This window comes from Nycticebus coucang, chromosome 1 (genome assembly GCF_027406575.1).
Source record: "Nycticebus coucang isolate mNycCou1 chromosome 1, mNycCou1.pri, whole genome shotgun sequence".
NCBI lineage: Eukaryota > Metazoa > Chordata > Mammalia > Primates > Lorisidae > Nycticebus > Nycticebus coucang.
The window spans coordinates 1,237,781-1,257,596 of record NC_069780.1 but is presented as its reverse complement, the minus strand read 5'-3'; positions in this window follow the sequence as shown (position 1 = coordinate 1,257,596).

Sequence of the window (19,816 nt, the reverse complement as noted above, 5' to 3'; positions counted from 1 at the left end):
GCAGGATGCCAAGGCGGCTGGAGCAGACTTGGGCAGCGAGGAGGAGAGGTGAGACAGGTCTCCTGTCACTTGGCCACCCTGTTGCCCGGATGTTCACCAGCCAGTGGCTGTACAGGCGTCTGTCTAAGCTGATCAGCAGCAGTGTCCTGTGATGCCCCCTCTGCCCCAGTCGGGGTCCCCTCATTGCACCAGCTCTTGCTCATACCATGGGGCAGGCCACGGGCAGGGACGCAGCAGAAGCAAGTGGCACCATGACCAGGCCTGGGTAGGGGCCATAGCACTGGGTGGACGCTGCTGGCGGTGGTGCCCACAAGTCCCCTGCCCGTTGGAGCGCGGCCTCCAGCCCATGTGGCATGCAGGAGGAAGCTCTGCTCCCACTCCGCCCCTGTGAGCAGCCTGAAGCTGCTGCAGAACCAGTTTCTTTTCAGTGGCTGTTGGATTTGGCCGACTCTGAGTCTACCTGTCTGTGGGACCTGTCTCCTCTCAGTAATGCTCAGTGTGGGTGGGCAACCAGGGAGGGAGTGGCGGGCAACCCGGCCTCTCCCGGCTCACACCAGCCTGGCGGCCTCTCACGGCTCAGCGACCTGGCTTCTCACAGCTCACACTCCCACAGTCACGGCAGGTGGCTGAGGTGACTAAGCCCCACCACCACCATCATCCACACAGCCTGGCTCAACACCAGGGTTTCCAGCCCTTCTTCACCCCCAAATATGAGTAAACCTGTACCAAAATAAATAAAGATTAATTATAAATTAATTAATTCATAATTAATTAATAAACCTGTACCAAAATAAACAAAGATGAAAAGATAAAGAAGGAAATCACTAAAATCAGCAATGAGAGCAGGGATGACACCATGCATTGTGTCCAGTAAAGGAAATGAGAAGCAGATATATGCTCATAAATCTGACAACTTGGGAAAAAAGGACCAGTTCCTCAAAACTACATACTACTTTATTTCTGACTGTGGTTATAAAAAAATAGATAACTAAATACACTAACAGACTCATACATGATGAAATAGATGACCTTAATAGTTTATAACCATTACACATATACTAAAAAATTCTTTCTCTTGAAAAAGAAATTCCTAGGCCTAGATGGCTTCAGTGGAGAATCTCCCCAACATCTGAAGAAAAGTAAGGGTAATTTTAGAATTTCTTTCAGAATTTTAAGGAAGAGAGAACACATTTCAACGTTATGAGTTGGATACTCTGATTTATACCCACACCAAAATTAGGAAAAGATAGCACAAGGAAAGAAAATCACAGAGTAATATCTGTCATAAGCTCAAACACAAATCCTCAACAAAAATATTTACAAACTGGATCTAACCATATCTACCTACAATTATACATTATGAACAATGAAAATTTATTTCAGCTCTGTAAGGCTGTTTCAAGATTTGAAAATCAATCAGTGTAACCCACTCTATCAACAGCCTGAGAAGAGTGATCATATAATATGAATTGATTTAGAAAATGGATTTTGTAATATCCCATGCTCACTGTTGATAAAAACTCTGAACAAGTTGGGAATAGAGCTGGGCTATATCAAACTTGATACACAACTAAGTTCATCCTTAACTGTGAAAGACTGAATCCTTTCCATGAAGATCAGGAACAAAGAAAGAATGTATGCTTTTATTACTCGTATTTGACCCAATACTGGAAGTTTTAGGCATGGAAATAAGTAAAAACATCATGAAGGAAGGAAGAAAGCTCCTGTGTCACACGGTTCCTGTGGGCCTGTGAGGAGACCTGGAGGCAAAGAATGAAGTCCTGTGGCAAATAAGAGCGAGGTCGTGTGGCAAATTAGAGTGAGGTTGTGTGGCAAGTTAGAGTGATGTCAGGTGACAAGTTAGCCCAAGCCAAGGACTCCCACAGTGGCTAGGCTGGAAGCATCTGGAGAGCAATGTCTCCACCCCAGTCAAGCCTGGTATGACTGGAGTCCCAGCAGCAATCTGCTTGAACCAGAACTCCCTGCTAAGTCACTGCCAGACTCCTTATCCTCAGAAACTGTGTGAAATAATAAATGCTTTTGCTGTAAGTGACTACATCCTAGAGTATTTTATGTTCTGATATAATATATTAATGCCAGGTGGCCATAAAGTTTGTGCACAGTTTAAAATGGTGTGGAATTTAAAATTACACATGAACTGTATGGCCACCGTGTTTAATTTATCCAATATGGAATAGAATATTTTCAGACTAGATATATCGCCTCAGAAAATACTAATAAATTGTGAAGAATAAAATGGTGACATTATGACATAAAAACCCACCAGACTGTAGTTTGACCAGATGATCAAGGAACAAAACTTCAGAATTTGAAGGACAGATATCATATCAAGTGAATTTGTTTCCTATCTTCAATCCAAATAAAATTAGGCTTCATAAAGGCAAGGAAATTGTTTTTATTCATTAATATAAGCCAAGTGAACAGAAAAGAAACTTGTACACAGTAGGTACTCATAAATATTTGATGAGTGAATGGATGAAGGAATGGATGAAAAAATAACTACCGGGAAGATATGTACATTTCTGTTATTCGCAAAACTTGTAGAAAGAAATTCATTAATTATTTACCAAAGAAAATGTGAATAATATTTTTCTAACTTAAATTACCTCTTGGAACAAATGAGCATTAATTGTAACTAGATAATCCATTCCTTTTCCCAAATCTCTGCCTTTCACTCTGGGACTGGATTGAAGTCGCATTCCGTCCGCAGGACACGCTTCTTCTCCAGGTAGAGGAAAGAGCAAAAGATGGAGCATAGAGTGCGATGTCTCTTAAAGCCTCGGTCTCATTGGCCCCAAATACACCCAAGTCCAGTGTCACTGGGGCAAGAATGTATGTTCCTCCCATGAGAAGCACAGGGAGCAGTGAGGATTTTCCAGCATGAATACAGTCAACTCTCCTGGCCTTCTCCTGCCTTGTTATAATCTTTTGTGTTCAGAACTATGGGCATCCATTACATTCGATACTCACAAATGAACTGGGCTATGAAGAGTTCAGATCATCCCCAGTGTCACTCTTAATCCGTGTCTCATCTGCAGCCCAGTCACTCATTTATTTATTTTTTTTCTGTTGAGATGCTAACTTATATCATGGTGTTCATAGCAAGGCTCCTGACCTTCCCAGTGTTTGTCCAAAAGTGTCAGAATCACTTGAGACTCCTGGACCATGGCAAAACCACAAAATTTCATCGCACTTTAAAGGCTATTCATAGTTCATATATTCTGCCAAAGCCTTTGTACTTAGAGGAAACCAGGGATCATGCCTGTCCTTAGGCTCAGTCTTGTCAGAGCCAAGGGAGTACAGAAAAAATTTACTATATGATATCTGTCCTTCAAATTCTGAAGTGTTGTTCCATATACAATTCAGCTTTAGATTAAGCACATCTTTCCCTTCTTTCAATATTTTTTATCTGTATATGTTGCACGTAAACGTGATGTTTCTGTAACATATATGTATATGTACACACATAAATATATGCATTATATAAAACAAGTTATGCAAATGTGTAAAATTTATCTGTGGAGAATATATAGAAAAAAATTTTAAATATTGTATTTTACCAGTGAAGTTGATAATGCTTTCAGAATTGCAATAATAATTAGGATTTGAAAGAGAAGACCCTCTAACACATCATTTGTAGGTGCTGTGCTGAGTATCGAAGTCTCATTCTGTGCCTCCTTGCATCCTGTCCTCTGTCCTAGAAGGACAAGGAATATGGCCCACATCCACAGAATCCTGGGTCTTCAGTTTCTACGTGGCAGATCTGAGGGACAGCGGAGAATGAAGCCAAGTGGACACTTCCTGGCACTTTCTTATGCAGTGAAATTTAGTGGGCTTCATCCCTCAGTCAAATTAACTAAAAGGACCTTATCACTTAATTCTCATGTTTTCATTGTGATAGTTCATCCTGAGCTATGTCTAGTGACTCTAAATCATGAATTCCTAATCGTGATTTTTACAGAACATAAATCTCTAGTCTCCTGCAAAGCAGAGGTGGGAGCTGAAGGAAGATCATGTTTCTGGCTGCAACTCATGTGGGGAGGCCAACTAGGAATCTTTATTGCATGCTTTTCAGACAATCTATAAAAGTATCTGTAAAAATTGCCTCCAGCTGTTTTCCCTTCCTATAGCTCTATCCTCAGCACAGCATTCAGGTCCTTTCTTGTTTTTGTTTTTCTTTTTCTCCCTGGAGCAGGAAAAACAAGAAAAAAAATTAATTAAGAACTTTCCCCTGGAGCCAAAGAAAATGTTTGTTTGGGATTTTAAGAGAGGTTGGTGATAAAGAATAATTATATCTTTATATTTTGTTAAATGAAAGGTTCAACTTCAAATTCCAGTATTGTACATATTGATAAACTTGCAAATTTAAAACCCACGACTCTTGTCAGAAGCATAATTTATAATTTAAGTGACAAAAAGAGACCATGTTATAGAAATTATTTTGGTTATATGAAAAATTACAAGAATCTCAAGCCAGTTCTTTTTATTTGAAGTAGGTATCATCACCATTACCACGAGACTGAGAAAGGCAGTTGACACATGCCTCCCTCTGAGGGGGCAGGCCTCAGTGAGAGCAGGACATGTTCTGGCTTTTCTTGGCTATTTCTCTCTCTTCTCACTATCTCAAGGAGCACGTCCTTACCTGTTCCACTTGCCCACACAGTTCTAGAGGTGCAGAAAATCATCGCTAAGTGAAGTTTCTACTAGGAGCACCATTGCCACGAAAACATTTGCTTGGCTTTTACAGTTGACATCAGACATACTTAAAAGTAAAGGGTCTTCATAATAATCTGAGAGCAGTAATTCCAGATGCCAGATTCAGCTTTCAATGAGCTCTTTGTTGCACTCAGACCCCACAAGCAGCAGCTGTGACGCACCAACTTCGGGTGTGGACCTTGTGCAGCTTTGTCAACGGATTTGTAGGGCTCTATATAGTCTTCCAGTGCCTTTCTGATCACCTGCAACAAATTAACCATGGCTGGCTGAAGCAGCACATCAAGTGTGACTCCAGCAGCCAGTAGCCTGGGGAAGCAGAATAACCTGGGCCTCTCATCCTTGCAGACAGGTGCTGGGTGAGTAATGTGTCAGCTCTGTCTTTAGGTGCATACATTTTGAATAATACTAAATTCAACACTTTAAAAAATCAGAGGAGGGAAAAATGAAAGGTTTTAGGATGGGTATTTCACCATAAAAGGAAAACACATGGAGATTCTTAGCTCCAGATTTTCTACTATGAAGACACAGTATTATTTTTTGTATTTAAAATTGTGTTGAGGTAGTCTGCTCCAATAATTTTTAGGTTGGTAACATTAAAAGTAATTTTAAAAGCTGTTTGTATTTGTCCACTTCCTTGGTATTTATATTTATTTCAGAAGAGTGTTCCTACAGTAGGAACTTAGAATTTTAAGGCTGAGTGCTGGTTGAGAAAGTCTGTACTTGGGAACAGGAAAGCCAGATCTAGGCAAGGATACAATTTTATCGAGTCTGCTCGTGTGCATGTCTCCAGAGTCCCCAAACAACGTGCTATGTAGATGTTCTGTAAAGCCTTTGCCGTTGATGGTTGTTTATTTTTCCTTTCTGAAATATTTTGACTGGTATGTTTTTCACTAAAATGCATGCACAATATTTTTAGCATTAAATCAAAACCATGGCAGTAAAGTGTTCTTCAAATTTCTGTAAATTTTTTACTTTCTAAAGGGTTTTGAAAGATTTGAGCTTTTTTATTTTTTTGTCCCACTTGCACTTCCCTGCTGTCACTATAAGGAGTAACCACCTGACAGTCTCCTCCACAGCCTCCTCTCCTGCCTTCACATTAACAGCAAAGCAATGCTCTAGGAAAGCCATGTGAGTACGAAAAGTCCCAGTAGATGGAGAGTCACACAATTCCATTGCTTATTGCAGCAATGTGCATGTTTAATGTCCTATTTTAATAACAAATGTAAAAGGCTAACTGAATATTGAATCCAAATGTTTTGAACAAAAACAGTTTTAGTAGGCTATCACCCGTGACAGTCATTACACTTTTTTTTCCAATGGAGAAATGTTTCATACTTACTATTTTTTTTTTTTTTAATTTTTTTGCTGTTTTTGGCCGGGGCGGGTTTGAACCCACCACCTCGGGTATATGGGGCCAGTGCCCTACTCCTTTGTGCCACAGGCGCTGCCCTCATACTTACTATTTTTAAAGAAAAGTCTAAATATTTTCCTCAGATACATGAAAATTTATATATTTGAAATTTATAAGCAATTGTTCTAAAAATTTTCTTAAATTACATTTTCATTTATTTTTATTATTTTAGTATTATTTTTTTTATTGTTGGGGATTCATTGAGGGTACAATAAGCCAGGTTACACTGATTGCATTTGTTAGGTAAAGTCCCTCTTGGAAGAGAAAGGGGTGGGGCCTTGGTGTGTGCTACATTTTCATTTTTAATGAAATCTAGATTTGTAAGCTATCAGCATTGTATAAAGCTATTCTGGGTTTTAAAATTACTGCATCATTAACTTAAAATGAGGATAATATCATTTTAGGTGAATCTACTTCGTACTGTTACATGATATTCAAGTTTCCAGAAATACCAGAAGAGGTTTCATGTGATAAAAAAAAGTCCTATTATTATTGTTTTTTCAGGGCACATGGCTCATTCAGCATCTATTGATGGCCTAGGGTCATTAGATATGGTTTTTCAATGTCAATGAGATTCTTCATTCTCTCTAGAGTATTAGCAAATTTATTTATGTTCACTGAACCTAAGGGCAGCTTTTTCTCGTGTTCTAAAACTTGATATAAATAATGTTAAAAGAGTCTTTGAAACGGAATGTCAAAAGTAGATAAAAGCAGCTTTCAAAAGCCTCTCATAATGTTGCCAAATACCGTCAGGGAGTTGTGAGCGGCCCCGGAGTAAGAAGTTTTGGTCTGTGTGAGCGAGTGGTGTGAGCAGGCAGCCAGTTACTCTCCACGGAGCTGAAGAGCAGCCTTGTTCATCTTCATGATGTACATGTCTTATCACGTCTTGTTTTGCCACATCCTGAGAATAGATTTTAGACAGGAAGAAAAGGAGTTACAATATTAATGTTTTCTAGTGATGGAAAATTTGTTGTTGGGGAAATGGTTTGGCTAGATGTGTCTGAAGATATACACAGCCTGGTTACTTTCTTTAGGCCTGACTCAGCCCACTGTGGATGACTTTGCCCTTTGAAATGTGAGTTTAAGTCTCATGATAACTCTCGATTTCTCATCTAAGGTAGCAGGAATTATTAATACTTTTGGCCTATCTTACACATTATTATATCTCAATGACACTAAATTTTCTCCCTATCCTCAAAAAACCCCACTATGCTATACAAGTTAAAGTACTCATAGACATTGTACATAGGCAAGGAAGAAAGAAATAAATTTTAAAGAATTATGAAAAACTTTTATTAGTGAAATGTATTCTCTGTGTCAGGCATGGTAATGCATACCCATAGTCCCAAGCCTCCCCGGCTGAGGCAGGAAGAGCAATCACTTATGCCTAGAGATCTAGTCCAGCCTGGGCAACACAGTGAGACCCTTTCTTTAAATTAATTAATTAATTAATAGCACCCTCATTTTTTTTTTTTTTTTGAGACAGAGTCTCACTATGTCACCCTCGGTAGAGTGTGTCACAGCTCACAGCGAGCTCAGACTCTTGGGCTTAAGTGATTCTATTGCCTCAGCCTCCCACAGGTGCCTGCCACAGTGCCTGACTATTTTTTTAATTGCAGTTGTCATTGTTATTTAGCAGGCCCAGGTTGGGCTCGAACCCACCAGCCTTAGTGTATGTGGCTGGTGCCCTATTCACTGAGCTACAGGCACCGCCTAGCACCCTCGTATTTTTTTTAAATAAAGATGTGTGTGCATATGTATATAAATACACACACATATATATACACACATAATAAATATAGGCTGCCCCCCAAAAGATAGCAACATTATTGTCTCAAAAGGTAAGATTCAAAATGAAAACATATTAAGAGATAGGAAGGTCGATATAGGCAACAAAATAGACATACTGTGTATGTAAAAAATTCTGAGAAAAATTGATAAACATGTAAACACAGGAGATGTATACTTAATATTTATCTAACAGGTTAGATTTTTAAAAAGACATTTAATATTTTAAATAAAATAATATTGAATTCATTTAAATGTGCAAATATATAAAGATACACATTTATTGGCTACTACCAATAGCTAATACAGCTAAAAACAAAATGATTGTTTATTGGAACAAGAAAATCACAAGCAAATCTAAATGTAGAAATTGTGATGTTTGCATTCTGTTGACCAGTAAATTCACATGGAGAATCTAGAAAATTAAAGCCAAAATCAAATGTATTTTATAAAATAATCTGTACGGTCAGCAAACCCATTATATAATCAAATATAAATTACTTAGTAAAAATTATACCTAGAAATGCTAAAATCTCCATCATTTGACTAAAGGTGTTATAAGTGGCTAATTCGTTCGTAGTGATTTAAAGAAAAAAAGAAAATGAACTGAACAGGATGATCTTCAGGGTCCTATAAAATTGGTTTTGGTTATTTTGCTTCACTATTCATAGTCTTTTTGACTTTGGGAAATGTTTATAACTTCTCCAAAATTCAGTTTTCCCTTCTGTAAAATAAGGATAAATAGTATCTCTCTCAAAAATTATTATAAAGGTGAATTATTATAATAATAATTATCATGGTCAATGTTCCATTGATCTTTGCCGTATGTCAGGGACAATTCTCAGTGCTTCATTCATTCTCATCTCACAAATGTTCATAGGACATGATATTATTCCCATTTTACAGATGAGCACATTACCACAAAGCATATCTACATAATCTCATGGATTATCTAAGATCACATCTTAGACACCTAGCGTGGCCCCAGATCCATACTAAGGTGCTCCATGAACAATTTCTGCACCTGTCTAGCTAGGACCTACTTTAGATCTTACAAAATAGGAAACCTCCAGCTAACTCTCTTATAACCAGCCTTGTAGAATAAGGTCTATTTTTTTTATCTCCTACTTAAAATAGCAGCTAAAATCAAATCATTATGATAAAAGCATGATGACAGGAAGACAAAATAATTAAAGAAACAAAGACAAAATAAATTAAAACATGCACGCACCCAAACACACAAGCATATAATTATATTTTAAATAAAGGTACATCTTTTTATCTTATTTTTAATAAGCATTTTATTTAGAATGAAATGTAAGAAAGTAGGTCTATTAAAAATCAGAGTTGTTTATGCTTTTCAGAACTGAGATACTGATGTAACCAGTCTCTTCCATGGCCATACTGCTGGGAGAGCTGTTTTAGAGACATTCTGAGGCCCTAAGGACTCCAAATGGAGAAGAGAATAATTAACTCTTCACCACCAAATGCCTACATTAGAAGACTCCAAGAATAAAATATTGCTTAGTAGCAAATAATTGTCTGGGTATATATCAAGGAGCAGGATATATTTTGCATTAGAATATCGTTCTAAGGTGGAAAAGACAGGTATGTACAATTATCTTCATTTAAAGGCTAAAATTGCCAAACACATACAGGATTTATCATTTTCTCAAGACTATAAGGAAGATATTCAATATGAAAAAGTCATAATCTTTTATTGCATGCGACTAAGAGAAGAATGGAGACTACTTCTCCAGGTGAGAGAAAAATGTGTTTTTTTTTTAATTATGGTGGTATACATGCTAATATTATTATAAATTTAGTAGTACTTAAGCTAGATTGGGCAATTATTACATGTGTGACAGCATACAACATATTTACACACATGAAATTGTTTCATTTATACAATTTTGACAATGACAATGATTCTAAGAGAACCTGCTGAGCTGAAGCGTCCTCTATTGAATAACAAGTTTCATTTGCCCAAAGCTGTGTAGTAGGTAACTCTGGCAATTTCTAATGATAATATGAATTTCAAAGGTACTGTTATTAGGTTGGAATGTAAATGTATGACATGGAAATCATAGCACCTATAAGTATTCAAGAAATAGTGTTCATTGTTCTTTTTCTTTAATATTGTACCTTGTCCACCATTTCTGTTTATTGCTACATCTTAAAAAAGAAAATCAGTAGATTTAGGAATACAGTTGTTTTTTGTTACATGGATAAATTGCAGAATGGTGGAGTCAGGGCTTTTAAGGTACCTGTCACCAGAACAGTACATGTTGCTCCTGATGAGTGATTTCTGATCTCTCACGCCATTCCCACCTCCCCTTTTCTTAGTTTCCAGTTCCCCTTGTGCCCCTCCACAGCATCTTCACTGCCGAGCCAGCCTTGCTAGCACAGCGACTGAGTGGGGTCCTCTGGCTCGCTGGTGAAGTGTGGGCCCTTCTCCCTCTGTTAGGTCAGGTTGGTCAGGTTGCTCTCCCTACTCCAGACTTGGGCACCAAAGTCTTGAGTGCTGGATACGTAAAGACAGTTTGGTACACAGCTCCACTTTCATTGAATGTATAATGTGATGTCACATAAATAAAACAGGAAACTCTAAGACGATAAATGTACTTTCAGATGGCGATGAAATGCTTTGGCAAAATATAAAGGACACATACTCCAATCAGAAGAGATTCCTTGAAAGAAGTGACATGGCAGGTGGAGGACAGTTAGCAGTCGGCTGGGGAGAAAACGGGGACTAAGGTTCCAGGTAGAGTGGATGACGCATGTGAAGCTATGGGTGAGCGAGTTCAGGGTAAAGAATTCAGAATATGAGGTGCAGGCAGTGGGAGGTAAGGTCACAGGCACATGTATGTCTGTGATTAGAGAAATGGGGGAGCATTCCTAAGGAGTATAGGCCTGTTCCTTTAGGATTAGGAAGGGTGAGCCCACTCTTCTGTAGCTCTGTAAAGAGCTGATTCAGTCTTGGCAGCCCTGAGTAGGTTCAGGAACAGGACTCAGGTCAGAGAATGAGAAGTGAACCAGAAATGAGGAAGGAGAGACAGTTTCTTTCCTGTGACAGAAGGATATTGAAGGGGCAGTTCATTCTGCGACCTTGCCACTAGGTGAGACTGACCATGGGGCATCTCTCCCTTCTCTTTCCCTCCACACCTCCTCCCAGTGCTGCAGCTGGACAGCCTTCCAAGCACTTCAGAGGAATCAGCTCACTGATCTCGCAAACTGATTGGCAATCTACCAACATCTCTCTGGATGAAGAGGGACCATCAATCAAGAGTGGCAAGCTAGAATGAACTTTTAAGACGTGCACTGTTAAGAAGGCACTGTTACCCAGTGAAAGAGATGGACTCTTGAGATGAATGGCGCCCATGAGAAGTGGGACATGAAGAGATGGCTCCACGGACAGATCAGGAAAGGGCACAGCTGGGACCAAAGCTTGTGAAGGACGTGAGAGCAGATGAGATGATGGTTTTGCAGCTGACAGAAATAACACAGCGGAAGTCTTTCCCCTACAAGGCATGAAGACAATGATAAATTTCATTTTGGATGTGTCAAATTTGAAATGTTAATGGATGTCCAATGAACATGCCCACTAACCAATTTAATACACAGACCTAGAGCTCAGGAGGTGGACTCTTTCTTAACTACAGAATTGGATATAGGAACTTTCTAGGGAAGAGTGTGCAGTGTTATTAGAAAAGAGGGCCTGGGTGAAAGCTTGATGCATACAAGTATTTAGGAAACGGGAAGAAGAAGATAAGATCACAGATAACCCCCCAGTAGAGTTTTAAGATATAAAACAAGAAAACCAGAAGAAACCAGTACAGCTGAAGCTAAGGTGCAAGGAACTTTCATAGCAGGGAGTGGTCAAATGGCCAAGTGCTGTAGAAAAGGCAGATGTGATTCAGAAGAAAGTCTCACCCTTTATAGGTATTTAACAGCAATGTGCTTATTCTTTGATGGCTTCATAAATAGCATTATTGTGGGTGAAGAGTGAAATAGTGAGCAGGTGGGAGAAGAACCCACATTTCCATGGGGTAGTGGAGTGAAAGAAATGAGACCACAAAGAGCAGGTGTCTAAGTTCCTCCAAGTAAGTTGGCTGAGAAGGAGCCAACAGAACATTTGTTGGTTGTTCATCAATGATTATTGAACAAATAACAAGAAATCCCATGTGCTATTTAAGTTTATAACTTATTTTGATTTTCTTCATTGTCAACACTTTTGATGTTGGCAGAACTTCTCAAAACTTAGCCCCTGGTGCTATGTAAATCGCAGGATAACCTTTTCAGAGCTTTGGATGGATTCTTGCTTTCACTTGTTTACAGAGGAACTGGACACTAAGTCCCTTTACACTTTCAATCACTCACAGGACTTCCGCCTGGGTTAACTGCACCTGTGTCTGTTATTGGGAAACTGCATTGTGTTCTAATACACGGCTTTCCTGGCCATTCCATTGTGTCACTGGAGACATTGCCTGGGCTTGAAAACAATATTTAGAGTAAGCTGCTGAACCCACACCATGAAGCAACATGAAACTGGGAATTTTACACTTATCTCATTAAATCCTCATATCGACAATGTGTTGATCAAATATCATATCCCATATTTACTGGATGAAGAAACCAAGTACCAAGATTAGAGGCTCCATGTTAATTATAAAACTGTAATTTGTACTCAGGCATCCGAAGCACTGAAGCCCCGTTTCCTTTCACCACATTCTGAATCTGACAAGGAAGCCTGGACCTGCTCACCTGGCGAGTGGTCAAATGGCCACTGCTGTAGAAAAGGCAGATGTGATTCAGAAGAAAGTTTTGCCCTTTATAGGTATTTAACAGCAATGTGCTTGTTCTTGTATTGTGTTCTAATGCACAGCTTTCCTGGCCATTCTGTTGTGTCACCGGTGACATTGCCTGGGCTCTGTCCTCTCAGGACTACTTTACATCAAGAAGTCAAATAAACTCTGTCTTCTACTCCATTTTAATTTTTCAAGATCATCTTTTCACTCTTTTCTTTGTTTAAGCAACACACATTCTTCTGAATATCTCTTCTATGTACCTCTGTTCTCTATCACAGATACAATGGTGGGAAAAAGATAAATCAGAAATAGATCCTACATTCAAATAACTTAGAGTCTAGAGAAAAGGCAAGCCATGTAATTAAATAAGTGTAAAACAAGACAAGGTGAATACTAGTCATCATAGACAGAGAGCACAGAGGTTAACAATCTGCAGGATGGAGCCTACAGTACATCTTGGCTCTTTTACTATTCCTGAAAACCAGGCAAATAATATAACATCTTAAAGCCTCAGTATCTTTATCTGTGAACTGGGGGTAGATTAAATTAATTACTCTTATATTCCATTCCTTTTTCTACCAACAATAGAATTGTTGAGGGGATTAGTTTCATAACAATAACTGCATGAGGCCACGCTGATACAAGTGTAATGACGTGTGACACACGGTATGTAAATATTAGCTCTTTTCTATTGTTATGGCCCGATCAATGTAGGTGTAGAAAACAGACTGACCAGCCTGGCATTTCCAATATTCAATCTGGGTAGTCCAAATATTACAACTTAAAGTGTAAAGTTATAATTTCTGATCACAGTTAAGTATCAGACCTCAATGTAATGGTTTGAGCTTTTCACATTTTTTCCATGCCTACCAAAGCTTGAAACTACCTTTCTTTGGCATGATAGAATGCAGACGTGGGGACTACGGAACCAGGAGTGGTGCCCACTCCATCCTTATAGCTCCAGCACAGTTCCTGGCTAACAAGTTTGACACACACTTGAAAGTAGCCAGGGACATCGGGGTGGCCTGAGGTTCCCCTGCTGGGACGTGGGAAGGAAGGCTCCTGCTGTGGTGGAAGGCCCCAGATCTTCACAGGTGGAGGAACTGCCCGCACTGCGAACTGGCGAAGAAGGACGGGGACAGTGAAGGTCGTGTGGATGAGGGATCATCTGGGGCCGCAGGGAGAAACAATGCTGCCTCAGGTCTAGCCCGACTCAGTGTTGCTCCCCGTTACTTTAGACCGATCAAAATTGATACTGTTAACTAAGATAGTTTATAAAGTACAATGTGTGGGAAAAGAGGATGGCCTGTTCTGAGGTAGACAGCAAACAGACCAAATCCAGTGGTTGAGCAGCACCACGGGGTCACTTAACACCGTAATAAATGCCAAAGGCTGCATGGAACATGCAGACTGGTATTTGTGTTGACTTTTCTTTTTCATAAGTTTGATTTTATAAATGTGATCCTTGAGCTTTTTGCCAGGAAAATGTTTCAGCTGGCAGTTTGCCTGGGACCCCAGGGAGGGTGTTTCAGCAGCTCCTGCCTTCCCTGGTCCTGCTTCTGTGACTCCTTACAACCTGCAGGGTGGTAACCAAAGAGCAGTACTTTACTTAGAAGTGTACAATGTTAGAGATGAAACAAACTGGAACGACCATTTTGTCCATCTCTCATCTTTTTTACACAAGTACAATAAGGCTCATAAATGTATATGCAGCCGAGGGTCACGCTGCTGGTGTGTGGAACAACTGGACCCCAACTCCCCTCTCCAGGTTCCCAATGTAATGCTTAGAAGAGCCCCACAAACACAATATCCCTATTATTAAAATATTTTAGCTTTTATATATGCAAAAAGGAGCTAATAAAATCTGTCCTGTCTGTGTGAAACATCTGTTGTATATCAAAATGTCACTTCCTAGGAGAATAATGTATAAATGATTATCAGTTTAATGTTTACTTTTATGGTTAAGGCACATACCTTTAGGTAATATATTTGTTTATTTTAACTCACTAATGTGTATGAAGTCAACATTTTTTTTTCAAGTTAACATGGATTCACATCAGCTATTGTCAATATGCAGACTATTAAACGGCGTCTAAGTTCTTATAATTATCCTCTAGAGAAGGTTATATTTCAAGGGACATTTTCAGAGGAGTAAACAGAAAAGAGGCCTCAGGGAAATGACCATCCTCTTTCAACATTTCCTGAGCTTTCAACAACTCAATACCTTTCACATATTAAGTTAAATACCACTCCAGGGCACCATCCTTAAATGATTTTTGGCTCTGATTCTTCATCTGAGGATATTCATTTACGGTTATCAAGAGTTTAAAGGTGAGTTAAATTTGACCACATTTTTTCCATGAACACTTTGGTTGTGGGATTTTTTTAGGAGTAATAATGTTAAAAATGTTAATCTAGAACATTGTACTCTTACAAAAAAATTGATTCAGATTCAGGAGATATTGAAATACACCGATGTGGTTTGTTTCCCTTCAATATATGTTTTAAAATCATCAGATATTGACAAAAACATAGATTTTTCAGGAGGTTCAAAATGCTGTAGATAAATCAAATTAAAACATTTCATTAAACAGTTTTCACATATGAAACAAGGCTCAAAATGTGCAATTTCTTCCTTAAGAGATGATTCCATAAAATTTTCCATAAAATCAGGTGAAATATGTGAGTACTGAAGGAAGACAAATACCACTAAAGCAAGTCGTTAGTATGAGTCAGCTTTCCTAAAACTCATTTCATGTGATCATTAATGTATTTATTCCCATATATTTATAAAGCATGATTATGTATAAGATACTAAGCAAAATGCAATACTGTTTCTCTATATTTTCAATCTAGAATATTCTCCTGTGTCTTTATTCAGGGTGGCTCTAAAGTCCGTGTGCAATTTAACTTTATGTCCACATTGGCAGTGTGGCCGAGGGCAATTCACTTACATTTTCTTTATGTTAATTTCCTCCTTAGTAAAATGTGATCTATTATCCTATAGATTTGGCCTAGAAGGTTTTTGCAGTAAGGATTAAAAACATAGTACCTGCGCTGCCAGCAGAGTTCTCTGTGTGTGCGCACTGGGTTCTCAGTTATCATTGAGAGTACAGAGTCCTGGTCCAGTGGAACTATGGCCTTTATTTATTTATTTATTTGTTTATTATTTTAGTTTGGTGTTGAGAGCTCTCTCAAGAGTGGGCTGTATGCTCTGCCCTGACAGAGTGTCAGTGGATATGGCTGGGAGTGTTTGCAATGGGCTTTTCAGGGGAAATATCTTATCCTAGCAGATAACCTACTGCTTACGTGTCCACCAGTGACCAGGGGTGTCTCTCACAGGAAACCCATTCAAGCTGGAAGCTGCTCTTGTGTCTCTAATTCATTCCGGACATGACAGCCATCTCTAGGAGAGCCCTGGAAAGAAGAGCTGGGAAAGAAGTTCAGGGTGGGGGTGTCAGTCAAGGGAGGCACAGACAGACAGCACAACAGAACACAAAGTAAGGAAGCAGTTTTCTGCTCACGGAGGCAGTGGGAAGGGGGCAGTTCTGTTATGCTCAGCCCATAGGTGGGGAGCAGAAAGGGGAGAGAGAGACTTGAGGGCCAAATCTTTTATTGGGGTTCGGGGCTGTGCCCTGACAGATTTGCTGCAGAAAATTCTAAATTGCAGGTTTGGAGCAAATAGCTATGAGTTCTATGGGTGCAGGCTGTGACTGAGGGGAGGTCCCTGCAGCATATCGGGGTGAGTCGAACAGGTTTATAGAGTGTCCCCAGAGGAGGGTGGTCCACCAGGATGGACTGATAAGGAACTGAGAAGAGGCAGAAAACTGTATCCAGGAGGACCAAGCCCTGCCTCTGATATGAGCAGGTCAACTTAGATTCACAATGGATGCCAAGACAACTGATTGTTCCTAGTCTATTCTAGAAATTTCATTGCACTTCACTATGCATTTATTTACCTTAAAAATGTATAGGCCTTAGGATTACATAGTCAAATATATGTCCCAATCCTAGGATAAGAAATCTGAATTCTAATCGGAGAAGCAGGTGTAAACAGATAATAACAACACAGTGGAACATGTAAAACCATAGCACTCTGTTCAAGATAGGAGAATGGAGCCAGGAGAGTAACTAATTTTGTCTGTAGACCACTAGAAAGACTTTTCAGAGGATGTGAATTTTGTACTGGATTTTAAGGGAGGAACAGTCTTCTAGACACATGTAAGAAAGAAAAGTAAGGGTATCAGTTCAAAGACAGAGAGACACGCAAGCACAGCGGCCTGGTGTGAGGCTTGTCTAAGCATCTTATCACCTTGTTAGAGGGTCAGACTCCTGGCCTTATGTGATCCTCCCACCTGGGCCTCCCAAAGTGCTGGGACTACAGGCGTGAGTCATAGCACCCAGCCGTGCTGTACTGGAGGCTAAATTATCAGTGTGATGGAGGTAAACACAGGAAGAGTCAGAGAAGTCTAAATGTGAAAGTCATGGTAAAGATCTTTAAAATTTATCCTTTAGACACGGTGTTAAGATCAGGTTTTAGAGACATACCATTGATACCGGGCATGTGGAAAGGGGAACTGATTTTGGAAATAGGAAAACCAATGTGAAGACAGACCATGGCCATAGTAAAGAGTAGATAATGATAAGGGCGTAAATTAAGGCAAATTATTTTTGGCAATAATGACAATGATAACATTCACAATGGCTACCATTCATCATGTTCTGCCAACACACACACTGCACCTACTCTCTTATTTCGCCCCAACAATAACTCTATGGAGCAAGGATAGTTAGGGTCTGATAAACATTATTGTACTGAATCCATATTAAAGAAATTTTCAGAAATTCTTCTGCCAGGACCATTTATTTTTTTTTCGGGGAGATTATATTAATTTTTTCTAGAATATCTTCATTAGCACACAAGTTATGACAATTATGTTCACAAACCTGACACCAAACCTCCCCCCAAATTTGACACCATGTGGTTATGTTGGCAATGCTGTACAAACAGCTCGGTGAAGTTTCATAACCTTGGTTTATCAGTGTCCCACGGCTGTGTTCATGTTGACCTGTGGTGGTGTCTTCCTGAGTGGTGTTCATTATTATTGTTCTGTGTTTTTTCATGCTGTCATGAGAATGTCATAGCTTGAATTAAAGCAGTGATTTTCAACTGGTGTGCCACAGCACATTGGCGCACCCTGAGAGGATCTTAGGTATGCTGTGAACATTTTTAAAGATCACTGATTAAATTATTTTCAAAAAAAGTTCAAAGCACAGTACATATATTCTTTTTTTTACTCTTTTTTTTTGATCAACACAATTTAAATGTGCCACAGAAGTTCAACTATAGGTTTAAGAGTGCCATGAGATTTTTAAGAAGTTGAAAAACACTGATATTAAACCAAGAACAAATGTTTATAAATTTATTTTTAAACTTGGCAAAGTGGAAATGAAATCAGGGACATGTTGGTACAAGGTTAGGGGAATATTTCTATGAAGAAAATGGCATGGTACAAATGGATTAATTGTTTTAGTGGGGAAAGAAAATGTCACCAGTGAAGAGAGGTCAGGGTGACCAGTAATGAGAAGAACTGACAAAAACATTGCAAAAAATTGTTCAGATTGTGCATCAAAATCATCAGCTGACTGTGAGAAGCATAGCAGACTTAGTAAACATTAACAGAGAAACAGCTAGGAACTGAAAATCTTGGCCAATAACTCACGGCTCTTGCATCATGACAATGCACCAGCTCATGCAGCATTGTCTGTGAGGGAGTTTTTAGCCAGTAAACAAATAACTGTTGGAACACTCTCCCTACTCACCTGCTCTGGCCCCCGCTGACTTTTGTATTTACCAAACTATAAAGGAAATATTGAAAGTAAGACATTTTGATGACATTCAGGACATCAAGGATGATACAATGACAGCTCTGATGGCCATTCCAGAAAAAGAGTTCCAAAATTGTTTTGAATGGTAGATTAGGCACTGGCATCAGTTCACAGCTTCCCAGGCAGAGCCCTTCAAAGGTGACCACAGTGACTCTTGGCAGTGAGGCATGTAAGACTTTTACTAGGATGAGTTTGTGAACTTTATTGTTAGACTCATAGGTAAGTTTAATATCAACAGTGATATTAAAGCACAAAGAGCCTGTAACTAATGGGGTAAATTGTAGCCACCTAAGTTTTATTGGGGCAATACTAGGATGGAGAAGGGATAATCCTTCTATATCACTATACTTATGATTATATTTCATAACCATGAATTAATACTCTGCAGCAGTAATATCCTAAGACATTTCTCATATTGATAGTTCTATTGAACTGGAAAAAAAAAGCACCAGAAAGCAAAAAATTCAAGAACTTGATTTAAAGTAAAGAAGTCTGAGTTTTAGTACCAGCCTGCCAATTATTTCTTATAGAATGAACCAGGTGTAGGCCAGTGGAAGGTATGAGAGAACCCAACCAGAAGGTTGAGGCTTTGCCTGCTAAGACTTGAGAGAAAAATGGCCATGTGCAAACTAAGGAGGGCATTACGTAGTTGAGCAAGTATTAGCTACTTTGGAAAGTTAATATATAGGGAAAACAGATCATAAATTAGAACTTAAAAATATTAAAATTATTTTTTCCTGTATAGTTACTACTCCTAGGTAAAGGCTTATTTGTGTGTGCAGAAAAAAAAAAGGAGTTTGGGAACCATGGAAGTATTTGAGAGATCCCCCCCAATTTATAAGCTTTCTATGTTCTGAGGCTGAGTTATACTGGATAGCTTTGTATCTTTTTCATGAAATGTGGTGAAATGAATTGGAATACAGAGCTGGGAGCATTCATTGTTGAATACAGTAAATAGAACTTGTAGAGCCAGATACAGTGGTACATGCCTGCAGCACCAGCTACTCTGGAGGCTGAGGTGGGAGGGTCACTTCAGGCCAGGGGTAAGTGGCAGGATGGTATGATTGCACCTTTGGGTGCCCCTGCACTCCTGCCTGGGCAATGCAGCAAAGCCTCCATCTCTTAAAGTAAATACATACTATGGAACAAACTCACAGTGTTATAATGGGATGCTGCTGGGTCT